This window comes from Heterocephalus glaber, unplaced genomic scaffold, assembly GCF_053883595.1.
Source record: "Heterocephalus glaber isolate CG9 unplaced genomic scaffold, H.glaber_assembly_v1.0 deba00001497, whole genome shotgun sequence".
Taxonomy (NCBI): domain Eukaryota; kingdom Metazoa; phylum Chordata; class Mammalia; order Rodentia; family Bathyergidae; genus Heterocephalus; species Heterocephalus glaber.
Genome location: NW_028258320.1, coordinates 3,599,411 through 3,619,268, shown reverse-complemented (window position 1 = coordinate 3,619,268; position 19,858 = coordinate 3,599,411).

Here is a 19,858-nt window from a genome sequence, read left to right as displayed (position 1 = left end):
CCATTGCTAGGCCCTCCATTTATGTCAGGGAACCTTCCTCAAGGAAAGAAGAATCTTCAGCTCCGTTCTTCCACACATCTAGAGGCTGCCTCTAAGTCCATGCATGCAGCATTACCTTTCCCATATATCCCACTTATACAAGCATAGGCACTGACCAGGGATCTGGGGCATTCTATGCCCCCATCTGAATTGGAAAACTCAGGCCAGGAGTTGAGGTACAAGCATGAACATAAGCCCACTGTCCTGTTATATCAATTGGCCACTGGGACAAGGGACAGGTGAGGCTGAAGGGGCCTAATATGGGTTGTCATAGATGTGTGATAACATGCTATGTGCCCAAAAATATAGGTGAAAATGTTGAACACCTGACAAAGCAGTGAGGTACATAGGTCACTGAGCCCGATAACTTAGACTCTACACATGGTACACTTTCAAAATGTCCAGATACTATTCTAAAGTTCCTCTAAAGTTCCACTAAACTTCATGGTACTGCACCCTGACTTGGTCTGGTTTTGTTTTTTCTTCCAAAAATAAGGGCCTAAGGCAACTGGACTGCAGAAGGCTTATTTGGAAGTAATCCCTGGGAGTAGGAGCGAGTGGGTGAGGGGAGACAAGAATAAGTCAATAAAGGGAACATTGCTTAGCTGGTTCCCACTGCAGGCATCTGAGTTGGAGCAGGGTGTGGGGGTCTCTGAGGGATCTTGCAGAAGGTTCAGGTGTGCCTCTGAGGATGGGAGGCTGAGGCGTGGATCCCTGCTCCCCATCACTATTGCCCAAGAGTTGCCTCCAGTATTAATTCCTCTCCTGAGCTCACTACACACAGGTCAGATAAGTGCTTGGATTCCAGAGAAAGGACCTTAGGGGGAGAGAAAAGGAATGTTTGGGCCCTTGGAATATAGGCTGCTATAGCTGTGCAGTCTTCCACCGCAAGACTGAAGTCAAGAGTGCTGGGGGATGGAGTTGAGCCACCCAACTCTGCATAGTTACTACCTTCTCAAACCACAATATGACTTGGTTACCTCCTTTGTCTAACTGAACACCCACATGTTTGGAACTTTGGAAAAACTGACATTCTTCATGTAAAATCAAATTACAATGAGAAGACCCTAGGAGTGAATGGTAATGCTCTAAATCAAACTGGAGAAGAGAGGTGGAATTTAAGAGGAAATGTGGGCCAATTTTTAGCAAACATCAAGTTTTCTAGATTCTGTGCATACATAAAAAATATAAAATGAAAAAATCCAATGATAGAATGAGGGAGCTGATCAAGCACTGTTCGGAAAGACCAAAAAGACAGGTAAACTGGGCTGGGGATTTAGCTCAGTGGTTCTGCTGCCTGCCTCAAAAGTGCAAGGACCTGAGTTCAATCCCCGGTACCAAAAAAAAAAAAAAAAAATTGTATTTTTGGGCTATGGATTTAGCTCAGTGGTGCTGCCACCTGCCTTGCAAATGGAAGGTCTCGAGGTCGATCCCCAGTACCCAAAACAAGACAAACCTGGTAGGATTACCTCCGACTGCCAATGCCCCAGCTTGGCCAGAGGCTTCTCCCAAAGCCATACAAAACCTTTTGCCTTTGCAAAGAACAGGCTGACTCATTGGGGGAAATTCACACAGCTTTGGAGCAGGTCTTAATAACTAATTGGAGTTCATGTATAAATGCACCACGATCGTCATTTGGAGACTAATTCAGAATTTCTCCATGAAATTAGCCTCAGCTCAGCATATTTTGGTTGCCTTCCTGTCTCTCCTTCCACTCTGTCTATGGCTACTTCCAATTTTCTAAATAACTCAACTGCACTCAAGAACTTAGGGTTTACTTTTAGAGAAACCAAAGCTAAAATACTACTAAAAGATATTGCAAGTAAATAATACCAGGACAGGGCTGGGGATTTAGCTCAGTGATTTTGCCATCTGCTGCGCAAGCACAAGGACCAGAGTTCGATCCCCAGTACCAAAAGAAATAATAATACCAGGACTTAGGAAAATAATGTAAGTCAGAAAAGTTTTCACTTGAAATGTCCAGAGTGGTACAGAGGATTGTGGGTGATGGAAACACCAGAAACTACACAGGATAGTAAAGCCACACAGATTAGTAAGGGTATATATTACTCCATTCAGACAATTCTAGAACAGCCAAACTAATCTGTAATGGGAGAAATCAACTGTTTCCTGGCGAGGAGGAAAATTTCTCAGGTGATGAAAAGGTTCTACGTCTTGCCTGGAGAAGTGGTTATGTGGGTGTAAACATGTCAAACTTGTTTTATACCCTGATTTATAGGAATCCTTTACATACTTTGGGTACTAATCTTGTTGCCAAAAATCTCTCCAATTGGAACTTTACATTCTCTTAACATCTTTCAAACAGTTCTTCATTTTTCTTTTATGGATATTTTATCTACTTAAGAAATTTTTGAAGTTATAAAGGAGATGCTAAATCTTCTAAATGGGAAACTTAAGTATTCACCTCACATCATTTGCTGCTTAATTACAGATGAATTAAGTATCCCAATTCTGTTTTTCACTACGAAAATCCTATCAAATAGTCCATCCCTTCCCCAGTGGCCATGAATATAGTTAAGACAGTATCAAGTGTCCATATATACATGGGTTCATGTCTAAATTTTCCATTCTGTTGGTCTATCCATTTCTGGCTAACCACCACACTTTTATACTTCTATAAAACTGCTTATGTAATTGTAACAATGCCTTGGTCATCGGCATACTTTCTGCATTGAGTCCTAGCCATCTCTGACTATAAATGAAAGCTTCTAAAACTGCTCCCTCCAGTGGAAGCAGTCAATCAAAAGCAATGTTACATCCCAGGAGTGGAATGCTGAAGATTGGTGCTACTTATAAATACCTAAATGAGACATAGTGGTATCCATTCATCCATTTAGTTCACCAGTTTGACTACAAAAGCCAGATAAGTCTGATGGGGTGGGGGGCCTAGGTCTGCTAAAGGGTACCCAGCTGCTGTGGCATCAGCTATCTTTGCTAAGAAAGATTAACTTGGCCTCAGATAAGTGGTATGTAATCATTAGTGACAATATTCTTTTCTGTCAATTGTCTCTACAATGTAATAGATGATACATTTATGGTTTTTGCCCAGAGGTGTATAAACCCTGACATGTTGTCATAGTACATAGTATGAAGGTGTCAAGATCACCTGTATGTCATGAAGGACATATTGATCCATTACAATGATGGCATAATAATGAAACTGAAGGAGCTAATGCAATGGGACCCTTGATAAGGCAGTGTGTCTAATGGTGTGGGAGATATGTTAAAAGTTCCCGAGTATCTGAATGGCTTAAGTTTTTACAAATCCAGTAGTCAAAAGTGTGCCGGGATATTCCACACAAAGTAAAAGACAATTGCATTTCCACTATGAAGAAAACACAATGCATGGTGCAGATACTTAGTTTTGGATGCAAATTCCACACCTGGGCCTCCTGCTCTGTGCTCCATGGACCAAGTGGCAAGAAAGGCTGTAAATGCCAGGGGGGCCCAAAGCTGACACTGGCTCTTAGCAGATCCATCCTCTGCCTCTGCTGCTTGGATCAGACAACCTAGCAGAACCTACAGCATGACCGAGCAACTTTCTGAAACAGAAAGATTGTAAATATTTCAGGCTTTATGAACCATGTGGTCTCTGATGTGAATATTCTGCTCTGCCACTACTGGGCAGCAAGCAGCCATAGACTCCTCCAAATAGGATCAACAGGTCAGCTGCAGTCCTATATGAGATCAGAATTTTTTGTAATCTTAGTTTTACATTAGACTCATCTTAAATTTACCTTTGTGTAAGGATTGATATAGGAGGCGAGAGTTGTGGTTACTTTTCTTCACATGACAAGTTGTCTTAGTCCTATTAAAGCTTATTCTTTATCCATTGAATTGGTGCCTTTTTAAAAGATTAACTTACCATATAGGTGGGCTTATGTCTGGATTCTTCTGTCCCATTGATGTCCTAAAGAATGGATGCAATGCTTGGTTTTGAGGAATATGGTTCTGACAGCCTCCAACTGTTAACCCGTCTAAGTTTGCCTCGGCTTTTGAGAAATCACTTTGAACAGCCATTGCCTGAAGGTTTTCCAAACAAAGCTTCCCCTTGCCCACCACTACTCTGGTCAAGAACCTAGCTACTATTGTCCATTATGGGTCTTCCTGTATTGGCAAATTTTCTCTAGAGGTCTCCATTGCAGAGACTTCCTTGTCAGATCACCGTCACAACCTGGTATAGTCTCATCCCCTGTTCTTTTCCATTTGCAGCTGTATTCCTCAGTACAACACTCCCATTCACTCTCCAGCACTGACTTCCCAGGAAACCTGGCAAGTGATTTTTGTCATGACCGTTAATCTTGGTTGGATTTAGAAACGGCTGGGAAGCTAATCAAGCACACTTTTAGGTGTCTGTGAAGGCATTTCCAGAGATGAGTGCCTCATGGGACAGCACACTCACGGTGACAGCATCCTGAATGTGGACAGCACCATCCAATAGGATGGTGATTCAGATGGAACAAAAGCGGAAGGAGGAAGCCTCTAGCACAGGCTGGCTGCTGCTTTCTGCTTCCAGCTGCCATGAAATAAGCAGTTTTCCTCCACCATGCACTTCACTGGGATGTTCTACCTCACTTCAGGCCCGCAGCAATGGAACCAGCCAACCATAAAGCTATGAGCCAGAATACTTTTCCTGCTTTAAAGTTGTTTATGGTCAGGTATTTTGTCACAGTGATGAAAGCTGACTAACATATCTAGTCTTTTGACAACATTGTACTGTCTTGTTTACTGTAGCCTTATGAAGTCTTGAAATTAGAGAAATTTTCTACCTAACTCAATTTTACAAACAGAATTCTGTTTCCCTTATTCATGACTATTTTTTACAATTATCCCTTCTCCCTATAGCAAATCCCTCTAATGTGCCTTTATGCTTGTATCTGGGGTAATATAAAATGTTATACGTATTTTTGAATTGAGTGATTGTGCTGTAGATCTTTTTAAATTTTACAAGATTCAAGGTTGGCAATAGTGGCAATCTACTACATGCTGCTTATGATTTCTAACTGCTATTTCCTCTAATGAGCACCTAGGTTGTTTTCAAATTTCCTTAACCAATACCAAATGAATATCCTTGAATATTCTTTATGAAAATACTCTTATTCAAGAATGACTACTGAGTTCAATTGGTTTGGTTTCTTTGGCTTTTCTTCTACCTGATTTTCTTAAGAGTAAGAAAGAAAATTCTGGAGCTTTATGGTAAATTGATAATTACTCATTGAACTTTGTATCCTATTAACAGAGCACACATCTTCTAAGCATCCATGGAAGAGGACTAAAAATCAATTCTATATCGGGCCAGAGAATCTTAAATTTCAAAAAGCACAAATTACTTTTTCACAAGGAAATATAACCTATTTAATTTCAAATGAAACAAATTCCCATACCTTTCTAATTTAAAGTGCTCTGCCTCATTACTGGGTCAAAGAATACATCAAATACCCAGAGGTAAACTCATACCCTTAAATACTTGTCTTTTTTAAAAACCATGTTTTTGGAAAACACTATAAAACATTTAAGTGTAATTATAGGTTTGGCCAATTCCATAAACTTTTTTTTTCTGTTTAAGATTATAAAAGAAAAGCAGAAATTAATGTATTGAATTATAGAGTTGACAAATGCAAGAGCTGCTGTTTTGGGGGGCTGAGGATGGGTGAGGGAAAGACTTCTAGTAGCCTTTTGCTTTGGCCATGAAGTAGACGTATGTTGGCTGATGAATGATGGGAATTGGATCAGGAGTCCTGGCCCTTAACTGGGTTAGCTTTGAACCTGCTGCTCTCAGTTTAAACTTACCATCTCTAAGCTAAAATGAGACATAAAAGGGAATGGAGGGCTTGCATATATAAACTAGTAAGCATGAGTGCTAATTTTGCCTTGCTAACAAATATGCCATTGTATCTGAGCCTGTGGATGCTAAGAGGCCTGTGTAACTTACGTTAGTACCAGCTCCCTCCCCACTTTTGAAGATGGGCCTCAGGAAGTTATCTTTGTACCTTTTTCCAGAGAAATGGAGGTAGGATGCGTCCATGGGCAGTTTTGTCATAAACAGAGCATCCAGCCATGTTAGCCATCACCTAGGAATCCTGTTCAGAGCACTGTCTTAAGTCAAGAACTCCTTTGACTTCATCCCCAGCATGGCTATGATCTTTATGCACTTTTCTTCCCAAAACATTGACATGTATACTAAGCGATTGTGGGAATGTTTTGAGCATGCATTTGTCTTACCACATTGAACTTAATCTGATTGTAGCTACAAATATTTTTTGTATCAGCATTATTTCTCTTGTTTTGCTTGGACAATATTGGAGTAAAGGAAGAAACCAATATCAGTAATACTTTTTCAACTAAATTCGTTAAATGTGATTTTTTTTAAGCCTCTGTAGGAATCCTGAGTCAAGTTCTAGAAGTTTCCTTTAACAAAATTTATTCATGATTGAAAAGTTGCAGCTGCTTTGAGATCTGAGATATGGTTTTTCACCTTGAACATGTTAATGCAGTGAGCTATTGATTCCCCCCAATATTGATCTATTCTCGCATTTCTGAGATAAATCTCACTTGGTCCCTATATATACCTCTAATACAATGTTGTGTTTGATATTTGCCCAATATTTTAGACTTTGCATCCACGTTAATGATGTTGACGCAGCTTTTCTGTTACCAAAACTACGCTAGTTTTATAAAATGGGCAGCCTTCCTTCACTTATTTGGAATACTTTATGCAATGTGTCCTCTTTTTATCAGTTAAAAGCCTAAACCAGGAAAACAAAGCACTTCAAACACAAAAGGAATTTAATCCATGTAATTAGCTATTCTGAGGACAGAGGTGCTAGGAATCGGAGTGTAAACATGAACTAAGAAATTAACAGCTACCCAGGGACCTTCTGTGGCTCAAGAGTGGAGAAGTGGAAACCAAGTTGACCTATCTAAACCTTCAAGGGGCAGCCTGAGGCAGAGGGGGAGAGAAGGGAGGATCATGGAATCGCCCCTTCTGCTGACCAAGCCCTGGGGAAGGCAGCCTTGCAAGGCCCCACAGGGGTGGACTCTCACGCTTGCCTGGCTGCCTTCCCCAGGGCTCTTCCTCCCTGGGCCGGAGCTCCTGGATCCTACCACCTGTGGCTCCAGACTCTCTTCTCTTCATCCTGTTCTTGTCCATTTGGACAACTTCTAGAGTTGGGGCAGATGACAGCATCTCCCCTTGGTTACTCTGCTGCTCAATGTACTTTTCCCTCACACTGCCAGCATGTGAATGTTTCCAAACCCTCTTCACACTCCTAATCGCTGATGAGACAGCTGTTCATTTCCCACTGGGACTTGGGCAGATGGGACAGGCATCCTGAACCTTTTAGTTCACAGATCTGTTGCTTCTGAAATCTGTGTCCCACTTCCATTCTCTTTATTAGTGGCCTTGACCATCTTCATGTTTCCTGGTCTCTATGTAAAATCTATTTACATACCTTAGTTTTTAACCTCTTGAGGTTCTATTCATGGATTTGCAGATTATCCTATTTGACCAGTGAAAGCCTCTGCAGGAGGATGGGTTCTAGAATCAGACTGTCCAATTAAATAGCAAGTAGCCTGCACTACAGGTGTTAAATAAAGTAATGAAAAACTCCCCGCATCCTGTAGGAATGATTTGCATGTTTTGATAGTTTCAGAACCACCTGAAGAACATGGTAAACCTAAAAGCCACTCTTTTGCTTCACTGAGCCTGGTTCCTGCTTTGTCACTCCTGGTGACTCTCATACTTAGACTGAGAACCTCTGGGGTAGCATTCTAATGACAGACTTCTCACCTGTGATGAATGGTGAGGACAGTAAAAGAAATGCAGCTTCTCTAGCATTTGCAAGGAGGAGGCAGTGGGGTCAGGATTGAGAAGCTGGCCATCTTCTAGCTTAAGATTAATCACTAAAGTGCTGAGGGGAGAAAAAGGAAACTCAGCCCGGTCTCCCTGCAAACGAGGATGACATTTATAGGAGTCTCGTCCAATTGCAGACCTTGAAAAATAGGGCAAGTATGACTAGAATAGCAGAGGGAAGAGGGATGTTAGCGTCTGAGACCTGGAAAGACTCCTATGCTAAAGTTGGATCCTGATGGAAGAGGAGTAGGAAGCTGGCATTGGGACATCTGGTCCAAGCCTCCAGCATCCATGGCCCTTTCCCTGTAAGGGTAATACAGAGACACATGCATTCTCCTAAGACGTGTCCTGTTCTTTGACTTCCAGGCCATTCATCAGTGTCAAGTCACAACACAACCCAGCTGCAAGCACCCTTATCTGATGCAAGAGGGAAAGTTATTCACCAGCAGATCTGTGGGACTTGGCCACTCTGAAAGAATGGGGGGTGTGGACAATAAAGCTGGGAAATGAAGAGTTTGATATATAGAGAGAGAGCTCATAGGACTAATGTCCTAAAAAGGACACATGGAATCATTCTCAAACTGGGCTGGAGTAGCTATGGAAAACTTCAGGGGGAAGAAATCGTGGCCTATCAGCAGCTTTCAAACCACTACTTTTTATTCAAACCATGGGAGACTTTTTAAACCCCTTAATTCCTAGCTTTCCATGATCTTTTGGAAATAAATCAGTCTCTGGTCATAAGGCCCAAATATCAGTATCTTAGAATTCCTCGGGGGACTTTAGTGGGCAGCCAAGTGTGAGAACCACTGATACACAGGAAATGAAAACAAGATCCCAGAGCTACCATGGCAGCTTTGAGGAAGGGACTGGAAAGCTCAAATGTAGGCCTGCTAGGTAAAGCTTCGTTGTCGATGACCAGGGTGGCCAGGATGATGATCCCAGGATGGCCCAGATCCCATTCCTTTCCCTAAAACAAAAGGAAAATCACTCATGAAAATGGCCACAGCCCCACCAAGAAGCTGGTGGTGGGTGGGCCTGTGGGCCAGGGCTGATGACAGGGGAAGTTGCATAACACTGGATTCTCTGGTGTCCAGAAATGGTAGAGTTTAGAAAAAGCAGACAAGGCAACTGCTCTTAGCCATTAGAGCCCAAGTGAATGTGATGGGAAGCCCCGATCCACAGGACTGCTATACCACCATTGATCTTGTAGTGGGTATAAGCAAAAAGATATTTGCTTATCTAACCAGGAGACTGGATCAGAAGCACAACATCAACTGATCAAATGGAAAGTCACGATTCCTTGTTCAGTGTCCAAACCGAAGTCAATACTGGCTAGGTCCACCTGAGGAAGGAGCCCAGGTGTACTATAAAAAGTACACACTGCAGTGATTCACAAATCCTTCCCCAGAGACCTGTGCTCATAGACATGAGGAACAAGACCTTGGAAAAGGAAAAATACTCGGGTAACTCAGGAGTAGTTGGATACAGCAGTGGCTACATAATCAAGGTCCTCTCCCAAGTGGGTCTGAAGATGAGTCCAGTGAGTGTCTGCACTAGCTAAATGGGATGGACAGAACTGACAGTGGGCAGACAGGAATGGCTCTGAGTGTGAATACTGAGAAGCTAGGGCTGCTGCTACATGAGTCGGGGAATTAAATCATTTGGGATTCACTGGATGTTTCTGGGTGTTATCGCAGTAGGTGACAGAAATGAATTTCAGTAACCACGATGCAACAAGAGTGCTGACCAAGATCTCAGACTCAGACTTCTTAAATATGACATCTGGGTTCCTTTCTAGGCAAGTAACCTGGACTATACAAATGAAAGGTACAGATGAAAGAAATCTAGAATGCGTAGTAGGGGAGGAGCATGATAGTGGTAGTGACTTATTGCAGCCTGGGTCCTCCCAAAGCCAGTCCCTTTTGATTTAGGGAATAAAGTATTTACTAGCAATGCACACCTGTGTACAGAATAGGGAGGAAACAGATTGGGCAGAGGGAGTCAAACCTTGAAGTAGGCCAGAGACCCTCAACCAACTAACAAGGATCCATGATTATCTCGTCAGTGTCCCATGTTGGGGCCAAAGGACCAGGCCCATGTTTCTCTTCACTCATTTACAGAATATGGGCTGCCTCAGGAAGAACATTACCTAAAGGAAGCCAGCACAGATGGATACCCTGAAGGAGCTGGAGTGTAGGGAACTGGGAAAGGGGATGTTACCAGAACCTCCTGCAAGTGGGTCCTGGTCTCCTGCGAGCCATAACAGCACAAGGTGAATTAAAGAATTAAGACAGGAAATGAGAATTAAAGAAGCTGAGCTTTGGGCCTGGTCAATGCTGCTCTGGGCAGTAAAGACAAAGGCACCCCTAGCTTGCCATTATTGGGTTCATAGGGAGTAACAGATAACTCAGAAGGTGGCAATAGTCCTAAATGAACAAGAATCAGAGGAAGCATAAGATGTCTTGGAGGATGGCAGTAATCCTAAAACCATGAGGATCTTATGCTGATGAGGATCTTTTGTTGATTAGGGCAGTAAGATGAGCAAAGACGTTCTTACAACAGTAGGTGGGATGAGTTAAACTGATAAGGAATTTGTCCTTCCCCAAGTGAGACATTTCTACTCAGTTCTGAAAGACCAAGGATGTCTTCAGATGAGGTAACCTTGGCCTTGAGCATCACAGCATCATGGGACCACTGAGGTCTCAGCTGCGACCGGAGCTGACATGTCATAGCCTATAGACAAGACTAGGTCTAATCATAATTATGAAAGAGTTTTCCCCCAAAATTATGTAGAATTGCTCCAAACACTCATGGACTTGCAACTTCCAGTCTAAGTGAGACAAATAGCAATTTCTGCAGTACCAGGTATGATTAATGGCCAAACAGAATCAAAGCCATGTAGGAGCCTGAAGGGGATTGTAGACCACAGAAGTAGCCTTGATGATGTCCTTGGTCCTGTCCATTGTCCACCTTCCTACTTCCTCCATGTGGCCTGCTCTTCTCTGGGCTGTCAAAGCAGTAAAGCTGTTGATCTCCTTATTCCTTAGTTCATTTCCAACCTTGATTGTCAAATTGTGTTTGAAGAAGCCACCCGGTGCCTGGGGATTTGGTTTGTTCTCCTTTAGTTTATTCCATTCTTTGAAATGAACTCTTGTCCTCCACTTCTGACCCCTTACCCCTGGTAGTGGTGGCTTTCTTCCTACTCCAGCACAGGCTCACTCCATGACCCATTCTTGGGTACAACCATCTTTGGGATATCCTGACCTGTGTGGGAAGGATTCGTAGGTGGCCTGAGTTAGATGAGAAGGAAAGCCAACAACTGTTTCTCAGAATAACTCATTAGTTGCTTCATTCTATCAAAAACCCTGAACAAAAAGGGCACCAGCCCTTCTCTTGAGAAGCTGACCACAGCTGTCCTCTGCAGGTCAGGCTTGATAAGTGAGGCTGTTGCAGAACAGGGCTCTCTGGTGTCCATGGTGATGATAAGACAAACACCGCAGAGAACTGGGCAAACATCAGAAGTGATACGCATGTCATGACCATAAGGATCCTTGTCTTGGTCTATTTAGTGCTGATATTAGGTCATTTATAAAGGACATTTTTTGCCTTGTAGTTCTAGGAGCTGGAAATTTGATTTAGGGTATTAGCATTTGGTCAGAGGCTTCTTGCTGCACCCATAACATGATGGAAGGCATTACAGGACAGCAAAAGTGAGTGCAAGAGGTCAAACTCATGACCTTGAGCCCCTCCTATCAACTTTAATTCATATCAGAACTCTCAGGGCAAAACATTTCCCATTAAGCCCCACCTTTCAACAACATTGCATTAGGAATTAGTTTCCCACACATGCTCTTTGGATGGTGCATTCATACTGCATCATTCTACCCAAAGCTCCAAAAACTCATGTCCTCCTCATGTGCAGGTTATATTCACTCCATTTCAATAGCCCCAGGGTTTGTCCCACCTAAAAAATCTAAAGCCAACTAAAAAGCCCCAAATCACATACAGTTGGGACTCAAGGCTGACTCACCCTTGGCAAATTCTTCCATAGGTGAGAGCCTATAAAATTTACAAGTCATGTGCTTCCAAATCATAATGGTGGCACAGTCAGAGGTTGGACACTCATGTTTGAAAGGGAGAAAACAGGCAAGTAGAAAGGGGCAATTGAACCCCCATAAGCCCAAAACCCAATGAAGAAAAACAGTTAAATGCGGGGCTGGAGAGTCTTTGACTCCATGTCCCATATCCTGGATGCCCAAGCCCCCCTTCTATGTCTTTACTGGACTCAGCTGTCATAAGTTGGAGTTTTGTGCTTTCTCAGGATGCAAGTACCTCACAGTTCTGGAGTTCAGGGGCTGCCTCATCCCTTGGCTCTGCCAAGGATTGCCCTAGTAGAGGCTCTGTGCAGCGTAAGGTCTTTGCCTGACAACCTTGGAAATCTAGGCAGAAGCTGCCATTGCCATTCCCTGACTCTTCATTCTTCATGTCTGGAGTCAGCACTGTGGATAACACTGAAGTCCACCACCCAGACCCTCTGGAGTGGTCCAAGGTACAACCAGAACCACTTCCAACCTACGGCTGGGGCACAGAACTACTGGAGTACAGCGAGTAGAGTCCTGAGGCAGCCCAGGCCCATTCTGACTGCTTGAGCTCCTTGCTTCTGACATGAGGAGCAGCCTAGAAACTCCCCAAAATCTCTTCAGCACCAGCGTTCCATTGACTCGGTGAACAAACCTGGCTTCCTTCTCTCCGTATTAATCTTTTAAAAAATGTGGCTGGCCACCACCCTTAATGCTCTCTCCCAAACCACTTTGTTTTTTGCATGGCTTTTAATGAGGCATGTAATACTCTGCGTGCTTTGCAGCTTAGATATTCTGCTGATGTCCTACTTCATTGTTTCTAAGTTCTGCTTTTCCACAAAGTCCTAAAACACAGGTGCACAATGCCACCAAGTTTTTTGCTGTTTCATAACAAGTATGTCCTTTGATCCCATTCCAATACCTTGCTCCTCACTCTTGAGATCTCATCAGAATGGCCTTTGCCATCATATTTCTACCAACATTCACATCAGATTCCATTCCTGTGGGAATATTCTGAGCCCTCCTGCAATGACCTTTAATGCCCCACTTATGGCAGTCTAAGCTTCATTATCAGTTTTCCGTATGCGTCTATTTAGTGCCACTTTAATAGAATAACAAATATTAGGTAACTTATGGAAATTTTATTTTCCCAGTTTTGGAAGATGAGAAGTGCAAGATCACAGTACTAGTGTCTGGTGCAGACATCAGATGTCAAGAGTGCTGCCTTGTCCCCTCTCAATCGGCATTAATCGATCCCTGTAAGGGGGGGCCCTCATGGTCTGAACACCTTTCTTCAGGCCTCACTTCCCAGCACTGTTGCCTTGGGGATTAAGTTTCCAGCCCCTGCTTTTTTTTTTATAAATATATATATATTCTTTATTCATTTGTACTAATTACTGTTCTTATGAATGTAGTGAAATCTACCCAAACATACATCTAATTTGAATCCCAATGCTACTTATTTATTTATTTTTGATATATCCTTTTAATGGTACATTTTAGGTGTACAACATAATGACATTCATCATTGGAGATATGCACCTTTACATACTCTCTTGGTTCTTATTTTCCCCCTTCCCCTATACCTCCCTATTTCAAAGACTTTCCATTTTTTCGTTTTCTCATATTGATTCCATTCCCCTTTCTTCTTTCCCCTACCCCTCCCACTTCCCCCCTCCCCTTTGCCCCTTTTCTCCCTATTTCACATTATCTATTATACCTTTTAGTCCTTACTTACTTTCAGTTTCTCACACTAGAGAAACTATTCTGTATTTACACATGTGTGTCCTGTTTATTTCACTTAAGAGTATCGTCTCATTGTGCATCCATTTAGCAATGTATCTAATTTCTCATTTTTGATGGCTGAGTAGTACTCCATTTTATTAAAAAAAACATTTTCTTGATCCAGTCTCCAGTTGATGGGCATTTGGGCTGTTTCCAAGTTTTAGCTATTACAAACTGTTCCAGCTCCTGCTTTTTAGAAGACACATTCAAAGCATAGCAAGCCCCAAAGACAGAATGGCAAGGAGAAACCTTAATCCACAGGCCTACTACTACTAGAGGACAGTCTATTTAGTAGTGGGAAAAGATGGGTAGCCAACAAAAGTATTGCTTGACTAATCAAGAGTCTGAATAGATAAGACTGAAACCAGCTACACCACTGGAGAGTTACTATCCTTTGCTCAGCATTCACCCCAATCCAGTGCTGGATAAGTCCCTTGAAGGACCCCAGTGCCACCTGAAAGTACGTGTAGTACCTGTGTCTTTCTATTCTCATTTACCTAAGGAAAAACAAGCAAATGTTTCATATCAGTATGTCTAATCCCTGTATCAAGCAAATTCTGAAAGACTGAAGACCTTCCTATTAGAGCAAGGGTGAACGCCTCAGTTAAAGTCCTGACCCGTTTAATTTCTTGGCTAGTCCAATGGACTAGTCTCCAGAGCTACTCTGTGGAAATTCTGCTGATCCATGAATGCCTGAAATGGATAGACTGGCAAAGGAAATCACAGGGGCTGCATGGCTAGTCCTTGGGTTACTCAGCCCTGGTCCTGGTACTCTTGCCATGGGTGTGTAAGCCTGGAGAGAGCTAAGTGCACACAGTTGTGGGGAGAGGACACACACACACTAGGACAAGCTTTGATTATGGGAGAAAGGAGTTGGGGACCGATTGAGTCTTCACACAAGGATGGTTGAGAAAGATGCCTTCCTAGGGGTTGGGGTCGCACCACAGTGATAGAGTGCTTACCAGCATGTGCAAGGTCCTATGTTCACCTCTAGCACCACACACACACATTCTAGGCAGACTGAACAATTGGCTTGTTGGGAAGCTATGGATAACTACAGGGTACTTTTTCTCATGTTTGCCATTCTGTCTCTACCTTCTACTTTCTTGTTGGGATTTTGTTCTTTACTACAATAAAATGTCAGCAAACATACTTTTGGCCTCAAAATCCATGTCATAAGACACCTGGCCTAAAACATTCCATTATTGGGGCTGGGGATTTAGCTCAGTGGTTTCACCGCCTGCTAGGCAAGCACAAGGACCTGAGTTCGATCCCTGGTACCAAACAAAGAAACACATTCCATTGCCAAAACTCTGATTTGAATCTGATTGTTTAGTTCTGTCTTAGAGGAGGATACTGTACAAGGGCAGACAAACAGGATGGGATCTGGAACTTCCAGGTGGAAGGAAAGAAAGGGGGAGCGTTTGAGAGGTTTTACCACCCCTTGCTGGAACATTGCCCAGCGTGGCTCCTGGGCTGTCTGGTTTGCATGTGTGTGAACATGCCTAGGTACCGCAGGTAGCCATGTGACCATGTCAGAAGCTCCAGGACAGGTGCAGGCAAGAAAGGGTCTGCCCAAATGTTGGCAAAACATAAGAGGCAAATATTGACACCACTTTAGTCCCTGGGGAACAGACACTTTGTAATGTGACATGTAGACTTAGATGCCTGAGAGAATAGTTTAAGGATTAATAGTAAAGTTGGAAGAGTGACCACAAAACAAGGGAAGAAGAGAGATCTAGAAGGAATCAGAAAAATCAAACATAAAACATAAGGTGAATTTTGACCAAGGAATTTGACAGGAAGTAGTTAGCTAAACTCTGGGTCCTGTGCTGAGAAAGACAAGGCTACAATGTACTGGGCAGTGAAAGGGTTATGGTCTGGGTTGACTGAGGACATTAATGTATTTGCAAACTTTTCTCTCACTACATTATATATAATGCAGCATGTATATTAGACATTCTCGAAACGAACAACATAGAACACTTAGAATTTTAAGAACACAAACATTTTCACTAAAAATATTGTAGTAATGTGAAAAATGCTTGTTTGTTTTCAACACAGTGATACAGCATTTTTAAAGGTGGTCTTGGCTTAGTTTATTTTGATCCTTCATTTTAAGGGTTGTCACAGCTAAGAAATATTTTAGAGATTAGTGGCCCCAAATGAAGGAACTACAAAGTGGGCTGTTATTTAACAATTTAATAAAAATTGTGAAACTCACCATTTCTATGTACTAGTTATGCAAAATTCTGACTCTTCTGGAAAATTCTCATCCTCTGTCACTCCATTGCTGCAAAATAATTGGAAGGTATTGGCATTTTTGTATTTTTAACTAAGTGCTAAAACTTCCAGAAATTGTTTACAAACACCCTGTTTATAACACTCCTCCAGATTTAGTATGCCAGAGCAAGACATTTTGGACAGTTTTCTAGAAGAAATTCCAACATTGGAAACATGTCTCCATATCTGCTTTCTTACAATACTGTCTCCATAGCATGAATTTGTTTTCCAAAACCAGATTTTCTTTGTCACTGTTACAACTTTTACCTTGAGGCAACAGATTCCTGAGTATCCTACAATGGCAAGGTTAGCACATATGGAACCACTTGATGGTTTGAAAAGACAAATCCGTAACTCATCTTTAAAAATTTTCCTTTTTAATGAGATAGTAAGGGAAATTGTTCATACTGCAGACATTTGCTAGTTCTAATTGCAAATTATTGACACAAGGCATCATAGGGACAGGACAAACTCTTGGGCCATTAACCTATTACTCATTAAAAGACATGTTCTGAAGCACTTGGGGTCTTAAAAAGCTTTTGGTGAAACTGGTGTTTCTTCACATGAATCCACAGATGCCCACTGGGTAACAAAGCGAAACAAAGCTTGACCTTCATTTTGTAAACTTATTACCTGAAAACTTTGGATAGAGGCATACTAATCATTTAGGAAATGTTAGCAGGGTTTTTTAGCCCTAAATTTATCTACCCTATCTTGTCCTCCTTCATAACTGAGAACATCAAGATAAGAGCAAGTAGTTGTCAGGATTTGTGGGGACATCAGGTTTCCAGCTTTTACAGCATCTACTTGCAGACATCCCACTACCACCACCACCCTGAGTGATGACCTAAAGGTTTCCAGCCCTTGTCCTAGACCTGGGGTCAACTGAGTTCCAAGATAACCAGAGACTCAAAGACCCCACTCCATGATGAAATCCCCTCCCAAGACAGAAAATCATCTCCTGGGATCCAATTGCCCTCAAGCCCTGAGGATTCCGCTACAAAATCAGGACTGAGATAATGACCACCCAGACCCCCTGTCCACACCCCATAAAACTGGTCCCCAGTCTTATTAAGCAGGGCAGTCTGACCCACCTTGTCAGACCTGCACCCCTTCAGTCTCTCAAAGTGAAGCCCCGTTACTATCTTGTTAGGGGACCTGCTAGGACTTTGTTAGATGTGCTCCCCTTTATTTTCTTCAAGCTATTTCTTATAAATTCATGCTGAATGCTTATTTTTAATTTCCAATATCACTAAAAGAAAAACTCATGCTAGTTGGTGCCAGTATCATAAGGTGTCTACCATGGCTAAAGTCTTGTTTTTGTGGAACTTGCCCTATCAGTGATATCTTTCAGCACAGTGTGTTCTGTTCTCGACTTCTGGACCAGCCTGTTCATGAACTTGTGTGGTAGATCAATTGCACCTGTATCTGTAAACTCACCCTGGTATCAAGCATGATTACTTATATTTTCCATGAAGGGGTCATTTCCTGTTGAATATTGCTCACAAAATTTTAGGTGTGTATCATTTTAGAAATAGACTCTGGCAGATACAATCTGAGACATGTTTAAAAATACTTTCATCCAATTGTATAGCAACCTCTCGCACTATAGAATTTGTTCTAAACTTCATTTCTTCAATTCTTCAGTATTTTCTGACAACAGTATCTAATGGTAAAATACATTTGGTTTTATTTCCAGTATATTCTAGCAATTTATATCATAGCAGGAAGAGCCAAGTGCTTCCCCTATGGTAAATTGATTTTTATCGTTCACTCCTAAACATGTATTAAATTTAGTAAAATCTTGAGTATTGGAGTAAGCCTCACATAATTCTAAGGAGCACCGACAAGTGTAGATGCTTATATTCTGTATGCTTGGTATGAATTTATCAGGATTAACAAGACTTCAAAAATATGACATAGCGAGGCACTGTATTATGGAAGGGATTTACCTGCTATTGTTAGTGGCAAAATTTACTGATAGTCTTAATAACTTCAATTAATCTTTTGGCAGATTTCTGGGAAGAACTGATTTGTTCTACAATAGCTGCCTTGTGAAGTGAAACTACACAGAGAATATAAATGATCAGCTTTGCAATTCTCTTGTTCTCGGGTGGTTATTTCTAGAATCTTTACATCGTGTGCCTGGCCACGTTGGGAGGATTAGTCTAATTAAAGCTAAATATCATCCACAGCCCCACTTTGGGCAACACATTCAGGGAGACAGCAGAGCTGCGGGCACTCGGCTAGATCTCCAGGTGAGAGAAACCCCTCTTTCCCATCTTGCCTGTCCCACGTGCCCCTAATCATTTGGTGCACATTAAAAAGGGTCAACATATAGGGGTCTAGCATTGTCAGAAGTTACCAGCATTAATATTCGCTGCATATGTTGATGGATTTTATTGGGTTGTATGGAGGGTGTACCCACCTAGATTTAACCTGCTAGTATCATGAATTTATTCTCAAAGTTGGGCTTGGGGAAATCAGTGATACTAAGGAAATGGGACATTGAATGTTTCTTTTTCACTGAATGAGGGAGATAAGAGTACTAGGCTGAGGGGAAGGAACCACTGGAAGAAAAATCAAAGGGATGGGAGGAAAAGAAGTCTGGGATTTAGCACGGGGAAGAATCTAGACAAAGCAGGACAAGTAAAGAAGTTGAGGTTAGGGTGGAGCTAAGTAATTCTGGGGATGAGGGCAAGGGGAGTCATTCTCAGGCCCATGTTTATATGGATATGGTTAAAATAAAGACCAAGTATGGCTTCATGAGTCATGTGGCTTATTGCTGTACAGTGGGAACTTGTTGAGCCTCACAATATTTCAAGATGGGGATGAGACATCTCATAGTGAATACATTTGGTAGATGAAGAAGTATGATGACTACAGTGAGTTCCAAAAGTACTAGTCTAGTTGTCTGAATAGAAACATGTCCCTGTGGGAAGTAAACGTTAAACTGAAATTGAAAGGATCATTATACAAGCAGTTCTTAGAGAGGAGGGTATCCAACACTGTAGAGATCTGTGAAGAAACATCAGGTTCCAGGATGCCAGAGGAGGTTGTGGGGTATCACTAAAGCTCAAGGTTGCACAAAAGCCCACAGGATGTGGCTCCAGTGCACCCTGAGCTGTAGATGAAGCAGCTGACTTGCAGCCTCTGTTGGCCTTATCAGTCATGCCAGGGTTCTTTTGCTCAACTTGAGATAGAAATCATAAACAGGCAAGTAGTATCAAGCAAATGAGGCATTATGTGGGCATATGCTTGAAACCAAGGGTACAGTAAAGGTTCTCAGAAAGGCTCTCTGAAGAGGTATTGGGTAGATTTTAAATCTGCCTGCTATCCCTGTGTAGGCAAGCTGGTGGGAGCTGTGCATAGGACTTGTCTGATCTTTGCTCTCAGCACTGAAGTCTGTGCTCAGCCTTATGCTCTTCGGGTCTACCTGCACCCACAACACAGGAAGGGGTGATGGAATGCTCACTACTGCCTACCTCAGGAAGGTCACCTAGAGGTCAGAGCCGGCCATTTTGCATGAAGTCATGGGAAAGTCCCTTGGCAAGCTTAGAGGAAGGACGCTGGGAATTCCTGAAGCTGGTTATCTCTGTACACATCACTGAAAACAGCTTATGTCTGGGGGAAAAAAATGGATGGGGCAGGTATCTCCATGGCATACGTTTTGTGCTCATTCCAGAGGTGGCTGATAGCATAGCCTGCCACAGCCCAAGTGCCCAACATGTCTGCTGATTTCTTTCATAGTTTGAATTCTAGTGGCTGAAGTCAGTAACCCACACATGGAGTCAGATAG